The sequence below is a fragment of the Salmo salar genome, chromosome 04, assembly GCF_965601325.2.
Source record: "Salmo salar chromosome 04, fSalSal1, whole genome shotgun sequence".
NCBI classification, from domain to species: domain Eukaryota; kingdom Metazoa; phylum Chordata; class Actinopteri; order Salmoniformes; family Salmonidae; genus Salmo; species Salmo salar.
In genome coordinates this window covers 86190636-86204742 of record NC_138294.1, presented here as the reverse complement: position 1 = coordinate 86204742, position 14107 = coordinate 86190636, and positions in this window count along the sequence as shown.

Genomic DNA, 14107 nt, shown 5'->3' with positions numbered 1-14107 from the left:
TAAAATTACACCTAGGTTTTGTACCTGGGTTAGGGTACAAAAAACAGAAGTACCTTATTTACATAAGTATTCAGACCCTTTGCTATGAGATTGAGCTCAGGTGCATCCTGTTTCCATTGATTATTCTTGAGATGTTTTTACAAATTGATTGGAGTCCACCTGTGGTAAATTCAATTGATTGGACATGATTTGGAAAGGCACACACCTGTCTATATAAGGTCCCACAGTTGACAGTGCATGTCAGAGCAAAAACCAAGCCATGAGGTCTAAGGAATTGTCCGTAGAATTCTGAGACAGGATTGTGTCAAGGCACAGATCTGGGGAAGGGTACCAAAACATTTCTGCAGCATTGAAGGTCCCCAAGAACACAATGGCCTCCATCATTCTTAACTGGAAAAAGTTTGGAACCACCAAAACTCTTCCCAGAGCTGGCCACCCGGCCAAACTGAGCAATCAGGGGAAAAGGGCCATGGTCAAGGTGACCGAGAACCCTATGGTCACTCTGACAGAGCTCTAGAGTTCCTCTGTGGAGATGGGAGAAACTTCAGGAAGGACAACCAGCTCTGTAGCACTCCACCCATCAGGCGTTTATGGTAGATTGGCCATACGGAAGCCACTCCTCAGTAAAAGGCACATGCCAGCCTGCTTGGAGTTTGCCAAAAGGCACCTAAAGGACTCTCAGACCATGAGAAACAAGATTCTCTGTTCTGATGAAACCAAGATTGAAATCTTTGGCCTGAATGCCAAGCGTCACATCTGGAGGAAACCTGGCACCATCCCTACAGTGAAGCATGGTGGTGGCAGCATCATGTTGTGGGGTCGTTTTTCAGTGGCAGGGACTGGGAGACTAGTCAGGATTGAGGGAAAGATGAACGGAGAAAAGTACAGTAAGTGTCATATTTCCATTTTTTTATTTGGAATACATTTTGGAAAAAAATTATGTAAAAATGTTTTTGCTTTGTCATCATGTGTTATTGTGTGTAGATTGACGAGAGAGAAAAAAATATTTAATCAATTTTGGAATAAGGCTGTTACTTAACAAAATGTGGACAAAGTCAAGGGGTCTGAATACTTTCCAGAGGCACTGTATAGTAATATTGCTGCTGCTGCTGCTGCTGCTTCTGCTGTTGCTGTTGTGATTGAATGCTCTGGGCAGAATGTTCCATGCTGGGACAAGGTCTATTGACATGTTCCTTTGAGCACTGCACAGTACGAAACTTTTCCTTTCCATAGGAATTCAATACCGTCCACCCATTCTGAGACACCGTCTGGATGGAGAGAGGAGGAATTAGCAAGGATTTGAAAACTTTAAGGGATGAAGAAAAAAGTTGCTATGAGGTCTCAGAATTCTAATCACATCTTCAAATCTTTGTTTGATAATTTTGGAATACCTCAAATCAGCCCATTGCAGCTGTGAGGAACAAGAAGCCACAGGCAGGGTAATTGTAATTGCACGTAGATGGATAGGCAGCTGTTCTCCTTTTGCAATACCATCAACGATGTCACACCTGAGATATAGAAGGGTTGTTAATCCAACAGACCAGCCTTGTTTTTAAAACTCCAATGTGAAAAGGATAACAACTCCAAATCATGCTCAAATTGTCTGTCTCTCTACTTGTAGAAATGTGGCCGAAATCTGACCTCTTCAGAATGTACTATAGTAAACCGTTCAGGACACGCGCCATGCGCCTACAGTTGTCCCAAGATTAACAACCTCACAGACCCATAAACCAACGTCTCTTTTTTGGCAGATCAACTGACTTTCAACACAATCTTTCATGGTCTTTTTTAGCTTCTTGTCACGTCCTGACCAGTAAAAGGGGTTATTTGTTATTGTAGTTTGGTCAGGACGTGGCAGGGGTGTGTTTGTTTAGTGTGTTTCGGGGTTTTTGGTTTATGTTCTATGTTTTCTATTTCTATGTTAGTTTTGGGAATGACCTCCAATTAGAAGCAGCTGGTTGTCGTTGCTTCTAATGGGAGGCCATATTTAAGTGGGTTTATTTTCTCTTGTGTTTGTGGTTGGTTGTTCCATGTATAGTCAGAGTACCTTACAGGACTGTTTTTTGTCGTTCAGTGTTCATTTCTTTAATAAATCAAGAAGATGTTTCACATACCCGCTGCAGTTTGGTCCGATCATTACGATGCTTATGACACTTCTCTGTCGCTGCTCTTTCTGTTCGAGGCACGCTTTTTATCATTTTTAATATATCACATTTTTCTTTATACAAATTGATATGGAAGCACTTTGATTTCCTGGTCATATAAATGGGTGTCAGTCAGTAGGAGAGGAAGACACTCTCTTTACTACAGACGTCAGCATTAACTGTATTCATTAGACACGTGATAACTGACAGAGAATATCATAGACGTCTCTTATATTTGACACATCTCACATGGTGACTGGACACTTCTCACATGGTGACTGGACACTTCTCACATGGTGACTGGACACTTCTCACATGGATGACTGGACACATCTCACATGGTGACTGGACACTTCTCACATGGTGACTGGACACATCTCACATGGTGACTGGACACTTCTCACATGGTGACAGGACACATCTCACATGGATGACTGGACACATCTCACATGGATGACTGGACACTTCTCACATGGGTGACTGGGCACATCTCACATGGTGACAGGACACATCTCACATGGATGACTGGACACATCTCACATGGATGACTGGACACTTCTCACATGGGTGACAGGACACTTCTCACATGGTGACTGGACACATCTCACATGGATGACTGGACACTTCTCACATGGGTGACAGGACACATCTCACATGGATGACTGGACACATCTCACATGGATGACTGGATACTTCTCACATGGTGACTGGACACTTCTCACATGGTGACTGGACACTTCTCACATGGTGACTGGACACTTCTCACATGGTGACTGGACACTTCTCACATGGTGACTGGACACTTCTCACATGGTGACTGGACACTTCTCACATGGATGACTGGACACTTCTCACATGGTGACTGGACACTTCTCACATGGTGACTGGACACTTCTCACATGGTGACTGGACACATCTCACATGGTGACTGGACACATCTCACATGGATGACTGGACACTTCTCACATGGATGACTGAGTTTACTCGCTCATGGGTGGAGTTGTCTGTGGTGCTGAGTTTACTCACTCATGGGTGGAGCTGTCCGTGGTGCTGAAACCTGGCTTTGAGATACGATCAGGCAGTTTTTAGAGAACTATTTAAAGCCATAAACCAGCTACACATAAATCAGGTGTATAAAAAATGATGCACATGACATTTTAATTAGCTCAGATTTTGATTTGACTCTCTCTCTCTCTCTCTCTCTCTCTCTCTCTCTCTCTCTCTCTCTCTCTCTCTCTCTCTCTCTCATGCTGTCATCCTCAAAAGGCTCATACTGGTTATATGAATCACACTGAAACTAGCATATTAGGTTACTACAAAAAAAATGCTTCAACAGTTTGAAATAAACATTTTTTTTTTTTCTGTCTGGTTTTTGTTTGTGTCTGGGGAAACATGTATTTTTGTTGTGTCTGGCATATGCGGACGTAGAAGATTGCTGGTGTTCATCAGTCATTGCTATGCTCTACTCTCCCGTATTTACTTTCATGTGAGAAAGACACGTCAAAACTCAACCCACGAGATTCAAAAGAAGCTTTGAACAAATGCTTGGCCACCGACGGAATGCTTCATCTTCAAATAAAAACAAATTAAAGAAATACCATCTTTAAATCAACAGCAGGAAATCCAACACAGTAAGTTAAACTGAACACTTCTTGTGTGAGGACCTCGTCTACCCTCCTCCCTCTCCTCTGGAATGATCTGCCTTTCTCATAGAAAGGCTAGTGCTATGAGTCCCTGAATTCAGAGAGATACATAGGGCTGCATCTCAGCTGCAGCTGCATCAGACAACAACAGCCCAACTGTGAAATCAGAGATGAGGTTTATGTGTGTGGTGTGCGTGCGTACATTTGTGCATGCGTGTGAAAGTGCGCGTACGTGCGTGTGTGTGTACTTGCATGTGTCCGGGTAAGTGTGTACATGTCTGCGTACATGTGTGATGTACAGTATACCTGTACATGTTTAATGAAGTTTGGAATGTCACGTATGTGTTCATGCGTGTGCATGTGAATGTGTACCTCCTACGTACCTGAGTACACAGCGTATATATGTTTAATGAGGGATTTAGGAGGGAGTTCGGTCTTTGCAATTCCGTGTATGTGCTCTGTACATTTCAAGACCAAATGTTGCCTTTAAATTACATCCACACATCTCAGACTCTATTTCTAGTCTTAGAAATGGGTCAGACTAGAGACCATAGAGAAATGGTGGGTGTTTGTGGGCCAAATGTCTGCTCTATGATCATCAATCTTCCTTTAGTCATAAAAGGATGGGAACTGCAGGCCTCCACATCTTTTACATTGACGCTCTTTTTTTTTGCTTCTCAATACCGGCATTATGAGAGGGTGTCCAGGTCAAAGAAATACGGATTGTTTACAAGTTCCAGGTCTGTATGTTGGTCTGTTTGTGTGCCTGTCTGATCTTTGTCTGTGTCTGTCTGGGTCTGTCTGTCTGGGTCTGTCTGTCTGGGTCTGTCTGGCTGGGTCTGTCTGTCTGGGTCTGTCTGTCTGGGTCTGTCTGGCTGTGTCTGTATGTGTTCCTGTCTGATCTTTGTCTGTGTCTGTCTGGGTCTGTCTGTCTGTCTGTCTGTCTGTCTGTCTGTCTGTCTGTCTGTCTGTCTGTCTGTCTGTCTGTCTGTCTGTCTGTCTGTCTGTCTGTCTGTCTGTCTGTCTGTCTGTCTGGTTCTGTAGTCAGTGTGTGTGCCAGTCTGTCTGTGTGTTTGCGGGGGTGAATACAGTGTGTGCATCTATGTAGGATCATTGGTGTTGATTGTTATGATGCGGTATATGTGTGTAGAACTGAATTTTCGTAGCGGTTCAGTTCACGGCCCCTCTCTCCACTGACCATACCATCTGTCTGTGTGATTTACCGAACGCAGAGAAGCCTAGCGGCTCATGTCTGCAGTGCGTGGATTAAATCTGTATCTGGAGACTAATATATCTCCTGCAGCACCAGCTTTGGGAGCAACTAACCTTTCCCCTGCAGCTAACATGCACTCTGGCTGCCAAGTTCCTTGGCGTCCACATCACTAAGGACTTTAACATGATCCAGAAAAACTTGCACAGTCGAGATCAAATCAAATCAAAGTTTATTTGTCACGTGCGCCGAATACAACAGGTGTAGACCTTACAGTGAAATGCTTACTTACAAGCCCTTCATTTAGGCTGTCTCGTCATTGTCGGTGATCAGGCCTACCACTGTTGTGTCGTCTGCAAACTTAATGATGGTGTTGGAGTCGTGCCTGGCCACGCAGTCGTGGGTGAACAGGGAGTACAAGAGGGGAATGAGCAGGCACCCCTGAGGGGCTCCAGTGTTGAGGATCAGCGTGGCAGATGTGTTGCTACCTACCCTCACCACCTGGGGGCAGCCTGTCATGTAGTCCAGGATCCAGTTGCAGAGGGAGGTGTTTAGTCCCAGGGTCCTTAGCTTAGTGATGAGCTTTGAGGGTACTATGGTGTTGAATGCTGAGCTATAGTCAATGAATAACATTCTCACGTAGGGGATCCTTTTGTCCAGGTGGGAAAGGGCAGTGTGGAGTGCAATAGAGATTGCATCATCTGTGGATCTGTTTGGATGTATGCAAATTGGAGTGGGTCTAGGGTTTCTAGGATAATGGTGTTGATGTGAGCCATTACCAGCCTTTCAAAGCACTTCATGGCTACGGACCTGAGTGCTAAGGGTCTGTAGTCAATTAGGCAGGTTGCCTTCGTGTTCTTGGGCAATGGGACTATGGTGGTCTGCTTGAAACATGTTGGTATTACAGACTCAATCAGGGACATGTTGAAAATGTCAGTGAAGACACCTGCCAGTTGGTCAGCACATGCCCGGAGCACGTAATCCGTCTGACGCTTTGCCTGTTGACGCTTTGCCTGTTTGATGGTTCGTGGAGGGCATAGCAGGATTTCTTATAAGCTTCCGGGTTAGAGTCCCGCACCTTGAAAGCGGTAGCTCTACCCTTTAGCACAGTGAGAATGTTGCCTGTAATCCATGGCTTCTGGTTGGGGTATGTACGTACAGTCACTGTGGGGACGACGTCATCGATGTACTTATTGATAAAGCCAGTGACTGATGTGGTGTACTCTTCAATGCCATCGGAAAAATCCCGGAACACGTTCCAGTCTGTGATAGCAAAACAGTCCTGTAGTTTAGCATCTGCTTCATCTGACCACTTTTTATTAGACCGAATCACTGGTGCTTCCTGCTTTAATTTTTGCTTGAAAGCAGGAATCAGGAGGATATAATTGTGGTCATATTTACCAAATGGAGGGCGAGGGAGAGCTTTGTACGCGTCTCTGTGTGTGGAGTACAGGTGATCTAGATTTTTTTCCCTCTGGTTGCACATTTAACATGTTGATAGAAATTAGGTAGATCTGATTTACGTTTCCCTGCATTAAAGTCTCCGGCCACTAGGAGCACCGCCTCTGGGTGAGCGGTTTCCTGTTTGCTTATTTTATTATACAGCTGACTGAGTGCGGTCTCAGTGCCAGCATTCGTCTGTGGTGGTAAATAAACAGCCACGAAAAGTTTAGCTGAAAACTCTCTAGGCAAATAGTGTGGTCTGCATTTTATCACAAGATACTCTCCTTCAGGTGAGCAAAATCTAGAGACTTCCTTAGATTTCGTGGACCAGCTGTTTACAAATATGCTGCTGCCATTTCTTCCGGCGCCATTTTGATGAGGGCACAACAGCGCCTCTTCCCCCTCAGAAAGCTGAAAAGATTTGGCATGGGCACTCAGATCCTCAAAAGTTTATACAGCTGCACCATCGAGAGCATCTTGACTGGCTGCATCACTGCTTGGTATGGCAAATGCACCACCATCGGCTGTAAAGTACTACAGAGGGTGTTCCCTGCCATCCAGGACCTCGATATCAAGCGGTGCCAGAGGAAGGCCCAAAAAATTGCCAAAGTCTCAAGCCACCCAAGCCATAGACTGTTCACTCTGCAACCGTCTAGCAAATGGTACTGGAGCATTGGCTCTCGGACAAACAAGTTCCGAGACAGAATCTAACCCAAAGACATACGGCTGTTAAATAGTTCATTAATGGTTACCCAGACTATCTGCTCTGACTCTAACTTGCACTGACACTACGCACAATCACAAGAATTGTCTTGTATATACACACTATATACACACTCACACTACACTGACACACTCACACAAAACCCAAACAGATGCATTACATATGCACACACACACATAACATACTGTCAACAAAAACACACATACATACACACATATCATATGTTGCTGCTAATCAGTTTTTTATTTTATTATTATTATTATCTATCAAATCAAATGCTATTTGTCACATGTGCCAAATACAACAGGTGTAGTGTGTACCTTACAGGTGTAGTGTGTACCTTACAATGAAATGCTTACTTACAAGCCCTTCATTTTATTTAACCAGGCAAGTCATTTAAGAACAAATTCTTATTTACAATGATGGCCTACCCCGGCCAAACTCTAACGACGCTGGGCCAAATGTGCACCGCCCTATGGGACTCAATCACGGCTGGTTGTGATACAGCCTGGAATTGAAGCAAGGTCTGTAGTGATGCCTCTAGCACTGAAATGCAGTGCCTTAGACCGCTGCGCCACTCGGGAGCCCTTTAACCAACAATGCAGTTCAAGAAAAAGAGTTCAGAAAATATTTACTAAATAAACTAAAGTAAAAAAATATATATATATTTTTTAAGGTAACACAAGAAATGTACATAACAATAACAAGGCTAAATACAGTGGGTACCGGTACCGAGTCAAGGTGCGGGGGTGCAGGTTAGTCGAGGTGATTTGTAAAGTGACTATGCATAGATAATAAACAGAGAGTAGAAGGAGGGGGAGAGGGGGTCAAGTCCAGGTGGCCATTTGATTAATCGGCTTTGTGAATGTTGACCTGTTTAAAGGACTTGCTCACATCAGCTACGGAGAGCGTGATCACACAGTCGTCCAGAACAGCTGGTGCTCTCTTGCATGGTTCAGTATTGCTTGTCTCCAAGCGAGCATAAAAGGCATTTAGCTCGTCTGGTAGGCTCGCATCACTAGACAGCTCGCGACTGGGTTTCCCTTTGTAGTCTGTAATAGTTTGCAAGCTCTCCCACATCTGACGAGCGTCAGAACCGGTGTAGTAGGATTCAATCTTAGTCTTGTGTTGACACTTTGCCTGTTTGATGGTTCATCTGAGGGCATAGCGGGATTTCTTAGAAGCATCCGGATTAATGTCCCGCGCCTTGAAAGCGGCAGCTCTAAATCAAATTTCAAATCAAATTTATTTTTATATAGCCCTTCGTACATCAGCTGATATTCTCAAAGTGCTGTACAGAAACCCAGCCTAAAACCCCGAACAGCAAGCAAAGCATGTGAAAGAAGCACGGTGGCTAGGAAAAACTCCCTAGGAAAAACTCCCTAGAAAGGCAAAAAACCTAGGAAGAAACCTAGAGAGGAACCAGGCTATGAGGGGTGGCCAGTCCTCTTCTGGCTGTGCAGGGTGGATATTATAACAGAACATGGTCAAGATGTTAAAATGTTAAAATGTTCATAAATGACCAGCATGGTCAAATAATAATAATCATAGTAGTTGTCGAGGGTGCAACAAGCACGTCCGGTGAACAGGTCAGGGTTCCATAGCCGCAGGCAGAACAGTTGAAACTGGAGCAGCAGCACGGCCAGGTGGACTGGGGACAGCAAGGAGTCATCATACCAGGTAGTCCTGAGGCATGGTCCTAGGGCTCAGGTCCTCCGAGAGAAAGACAGAAAGAGAGAAAGAGAGAATTAGAGAGAGCATATTTAAATACACACAGGACACCGGATAAGACAAGAGAAATACTCCAGATGTAACAGACTGACCCTAGCCCCCCGACACATAAACTACTGCAGCATAAATACTGGAGGCTGAGACAGGAGGGATCAGAAGACACTGTGGCCCCATCCGATGATACCCCCGGACAGGGCCAAACAGGCAGGATATAACCCCACCCACTTTGCCAAAGCACAGCCCCCACACCACTAGAGGGATGTCTCCAACCACCAACTTACCGTCCTAAGACAAGGCCGAGTATAGCCCACAACGATCTCCGCCATGGCACAACCCAAGGGGGGGGGGGCGCCAACCCAGACAGGAAGACCACGTCAGTGACTCAACCCACTCAAGTGACGCACCCCTCCCATGGACGGCATGGAAGAACACCAGTAGGCCAGTGACTCAGCCCCTGTAAAAGGGTTAGAGGCAGAGAATCCCAGTGGAAAGAGGGGAACCGGCAAGGCAGAGACAGCAAGGGCGGTTCATTGCTCCAGCCTTTCCGTTCACCTTCACACTCCTGGGCCAGACTATACTTAATCATAGGACCTACTGAAGAGATAAGTCTTCAGTAAAGACTTAAAGGTTGAGACTGAGTCTGCGTCTCTCACATTGGTAGGCAGACCATTCCATAAAAATGGAGCTCTATAGGAGAAAGCCCTACCTCCAGCCGTTTGCTTAGAAATTCTAGCCTTTAGCTCAGTGCGGATGTTGCGTGTAATCCATGGCTTCTGGTTGGGAAATGTACATATGGACACTGTGGGGAGGACGTCGTCGATGCACTTATTGATGAAGCCGGTGACTGAGGTGGTATACTCCTCAATGCCATTGGATGAAGCCCGGAACATATTCCAGTCTGTGCTAGCAAAACAGTCCTGTAGCGTAGCATCCGCGTCATCTAACCACTTCCGTATTGAGCGAGTCACTGGTACTTCCTGCTTTAGTTTTTGCTTGTAATCAGGAATCAGGAGGATAGAATTATGGTCAGATTTGCCAAATGGAGGACGAGGGAGAGCTTTGTATGCGTCTCTGTGTGTGGAGTAAAGGTGGTCTAGAGTTTGTTTTAATCTGGTTGCACATGTGACAAACTGGTAGAAATTTGGTCAAACAGATTTAAGTTTTCCTGCATTAAAGTCCCCGGCCACTAGGAGTGCCGCCTCTGGATGAGCATTTTCTTGTTTGCTTATGGTTTTATACAGCTCATTGAGTGCAGTCTTAGTGCCAGCATCGGTTTGTGGTGGTAAATAGACGGCTACGAATAATATAGATGAGAACTCTCTTGGTAGATAGTGTGTTCTATAGCTTATCATGACGTATTCTACCTCGGGTGAGCAATACCTCGAGACTTCTTTAATATTAGACATTGAGCACCAGCAGTTATTGATAAATAGACACACACCCCCGCCCCTCATCTTACCAGACGTAGCTGCTCTGTCCTGCCGATACACGGAGAAGCCAGCCAGCTCTATATTATCCCTGTTGTCGTTCAGCCAAGTCTCGGTGAAACATAAGATACTGTATATCCGGTGGTTCCAAACTTCTTCCATTTAAGAATGATGTGTTCTTGGGGACCTTCAATGCTGCAGAAATGTTTTGGTACCCTTCCCCAGATATGTGCCTCGACACAATCCTGTCTCGGAGCTCTATGGACAATTCCTTCGACCTCGTGGCTTGTTTTTTTCTCTGACATGCACTGTCAACTATGGAAACAGGATTCACCTGATGCACCTGAGCTCAATTTAGAGTCTCATAGTAAAGGGTCTGAATACTTATGTTAATAAGATATTTCTGTTTTCGCTTTGTCATTATGGGGTATTGTGTGTAGATTGATGAGGAAAAACAATAATTTAATCAATTTTAGAATAAGGCTGCATTTTAACAAAATGTGGAAAAAGTCAAGGGGTCTGAATACTTTCCGAATGCACTGTATATACAGGGAGTGTCGCAGATCAATGTGTACAGATACGAGGTATTTGAGGTAGATATGTACATGAAGGCAGTGTAACGTGCCTAGGCTATAGCTCAAGGGTATAATGCAGCTGACCGAGGTTTGATATGTAATTGATCCCACAGGCATTTTTATAAGGTACCTAACTAACTCTGTCTGCAGGTGTACTGTATAACTGCTATTTGAGAACATAGGGAGAAACAGGCGCCAGTATTGTTCAGTAAAACTCTTTCATTTCACTTCAGGGTGGCAGGCCCATACCCTACCTCAAACCAAAGCCCTCAAAAAAGGAGCTTTAGCGTCTGACTCATGATCAGTACAGTTGATACTCTACCCATCTATTCTGTAGTTTCCATAGGCTCAGTGAGAAGCATATTAGGCTGATGATTGGCCAAACGGGTGAGTCGGGGGACCTTCTCCTCTCGTGTCTTGACATCTGGGCTAAACTAAGCTCTGATCCAGGGAAAATCAGCCACAGACCAACTCTGTCCTGCTGTAAAACGCCAGCTCCCTGACCCAGAAGAGGTCGATTGAGGGGAGGATAATGTTAGAGATGCCAATACTTTAATACAGTATCTAGCCACCAGCAGTAATTCAAACCGTCAAAGACATGATAAATCCATGGGGAGATAGATATATTTGAACCTTCTGTCTTGATTTAGCTCTAAAGTTTGATGATGAGGAAACCAAATCAATACATTGCATTCAGCGTTTTGGCCCTGACTTTTAAAGTACAACCCTCTATTGATGCCTTAAGTATCTGATCTCAAATATGATCTTCTGAACATCTCTCAATTGTTTACCCATTACCCCAATCTAAGACCACTAAAGGGCGCTACTGCTAGCCAACTGAAGGAAGCTACTGCTAGCCAACTGAAGGGGGCTACTGCTAACCAACTGAAGGGCACTACTGCTAACCAACTGAAGGGCACTACTGCTAACCAACTGAAGGGAGCTACTGCTAACCAACTGAAGGGAGCTACTGCTAGCCACCTGAAGGGAGCTACTGCTAACCAACTGAAGGGTGCTACTGCTAACCAACTGAAGGGAGCTACTGCTAACCAACTGAAGGGTGCTACTGCTAGCCACCTGAAGGGGGCTACTGCTAGCCAACTGAAGGGCGCTACTGCTAACCAACTGAAGGGTGCTACTGCTAGCCACCTGAAGGGGGCTACTGCTAGCCAACTGAAGGGGGCTACTGCTAGCCAACTGAAGGGCGCTACTGCTAACCAACTGAAGGGTGCTACTGCTAGCCACCTGAAGGGGGCTACTGCTAGCCACCTGAAGGGGGCTACTGCTAGCCAACTAAAGGGGGCTACTGCTAGCCAAATGAAGGGAGCTGCTGATAGCCAACTGAAGGGAGTGTGTACAGTATTCTAACAAGTATTGTAAGTTATAATGCTATACATTTATTCGCTTTGCGTGCCAGTATAGGAAAGCAGGCAGACTCCTGGGATTTAAATGCTGTCTCTCTGGTCAAGCACATTGCGCTACCCATCACAGGCATCCTATCAGTGGGGAGGGATTTAGCCAGCAGTGCATCGCTCCATCCCTGGAGGCCATATGTTTTGTTCTTGCTTCTACACTTAAATGATTTAAGTTAAACAGGATCAATTCTCCAGTTTTCCCAGGCCTTAATCGGGTGATGATCGAAAGCTAACAATGAGAAGCAGTAGACGCATCGACCCCTGAGGACTGGAGGTGTGCAGCATGGGTTATTATGGAGGAGGCTGTCTAGTTACTTAGAGCTCAGGCTGTCAGTGAAGCATGGGTTATTATGGAGGAGGCTGTCTAGTTACTGAGAGCCCAGGCTGTCAGTGAAGCATGGGTTATTATGGAGGAGGCTGTCTAGTTACTTAGAGCCCAGGCTGTCAGTGAAGGATGGGTTATTATGGAGGAGGCTGTCTAGTTACTTAGAGCTCAGGCTGTCAGTGAAGCATGGGTTATTATGGAGGAGGCTGTCTAGTTACTGAGAGCCCAGGCTGTCAGTGAAGCATGGGTTATTATGGAGGAGGCTGTCTAGTTACTTAGAGCCCAGGCTGTCAGTGAAGCATGGGTTATTATGGAGGAGGCTGTCTAGTTACTTAGAGCCCAGGCTGTCAGTGAAGCATGGGTTATTATGGAGGAGGCTGTCTAGTTACTTAGAGCCCAGGCTGTCAGTGAAGGATGGGTTATTATGGAGGAGGCTGTCTAGTTACTTAGAGCCCAGGCTGTCAGTGAAGGATGGGTTATTATGGAGGAGGCTGTCTAGTTACTTAGAGCCCAGGCTGTCAGTGAAGGATGGGTTATTATGGAGGAGGCTGTCTAGTTACTTAGAGCCCAGGCTGTCAGTGAAGGATGGGTTATTATGGAGGAGGCTGTCTAGTTACTTAGAGCCCAGGCTGTCAGTGAAGGATGGGTTATTATGGAGGAGGCTGTCTAGTTACTTAGAGCCCAGGCTGTCAGTGAAGGATGGGTTATTATGGAGGAGGCTGTCTAGTTACTTAGAGCCCAGGCTGTCAGTGAAGGATGGGTTATTATGGAGGAGGCTGTCTAGTTACTTAGAGCCCAGGCTGTCAGTGACGCATGAATGGATCTGCAGGAGCCCGACCTTTCCACTGGCGTGTGATTCTTCACCGGGCTTATAACCAAAAAGAGCGTGAGATGAGCAAACACGGCTTCAAGACCAGGCCAGGAGACAGGGTGTGGCGGCTGGGGTTTTCACTGATCCACACAATGGGATCATACCTAAACTACACGTGAAGGGTTGGAAAGTCAAAATATCTGAGAGATTAGAAAGAAATACATTACATTTAAGTAATAGGAAATTAAGAGTACCAAGGTCTTGACAATCACATTTACAAACAACCATTCAATCATCTTTCTAAGATTATACATCAATAAATGTAATGTCTGCATCTCAGGTGACTGTTGGTAGAGATTTCTATAGACCTACTGTACGTCTAGATCTGGACAACCTTGAACATATATAAGTGGCAGGAATGAAAGGAATTTGAATTTCCATTCCATGTTATGGGAGAATGAGATGTGGAGGTGTTGATGTTGAACTACTGTACAACTAAGGATTGCGGTGATATTCTCCCAGAGAACAAAAACACCATCGCTCAGTCAGATTGAATGGCTTGCAAAGTCAAAAATACTTTGTTCAAGTTTTCCAACGCAGTATCTGCTCTCATGAAAACACATTTTTCTACAGAAATATGATTTTAAATAATGCTTTAT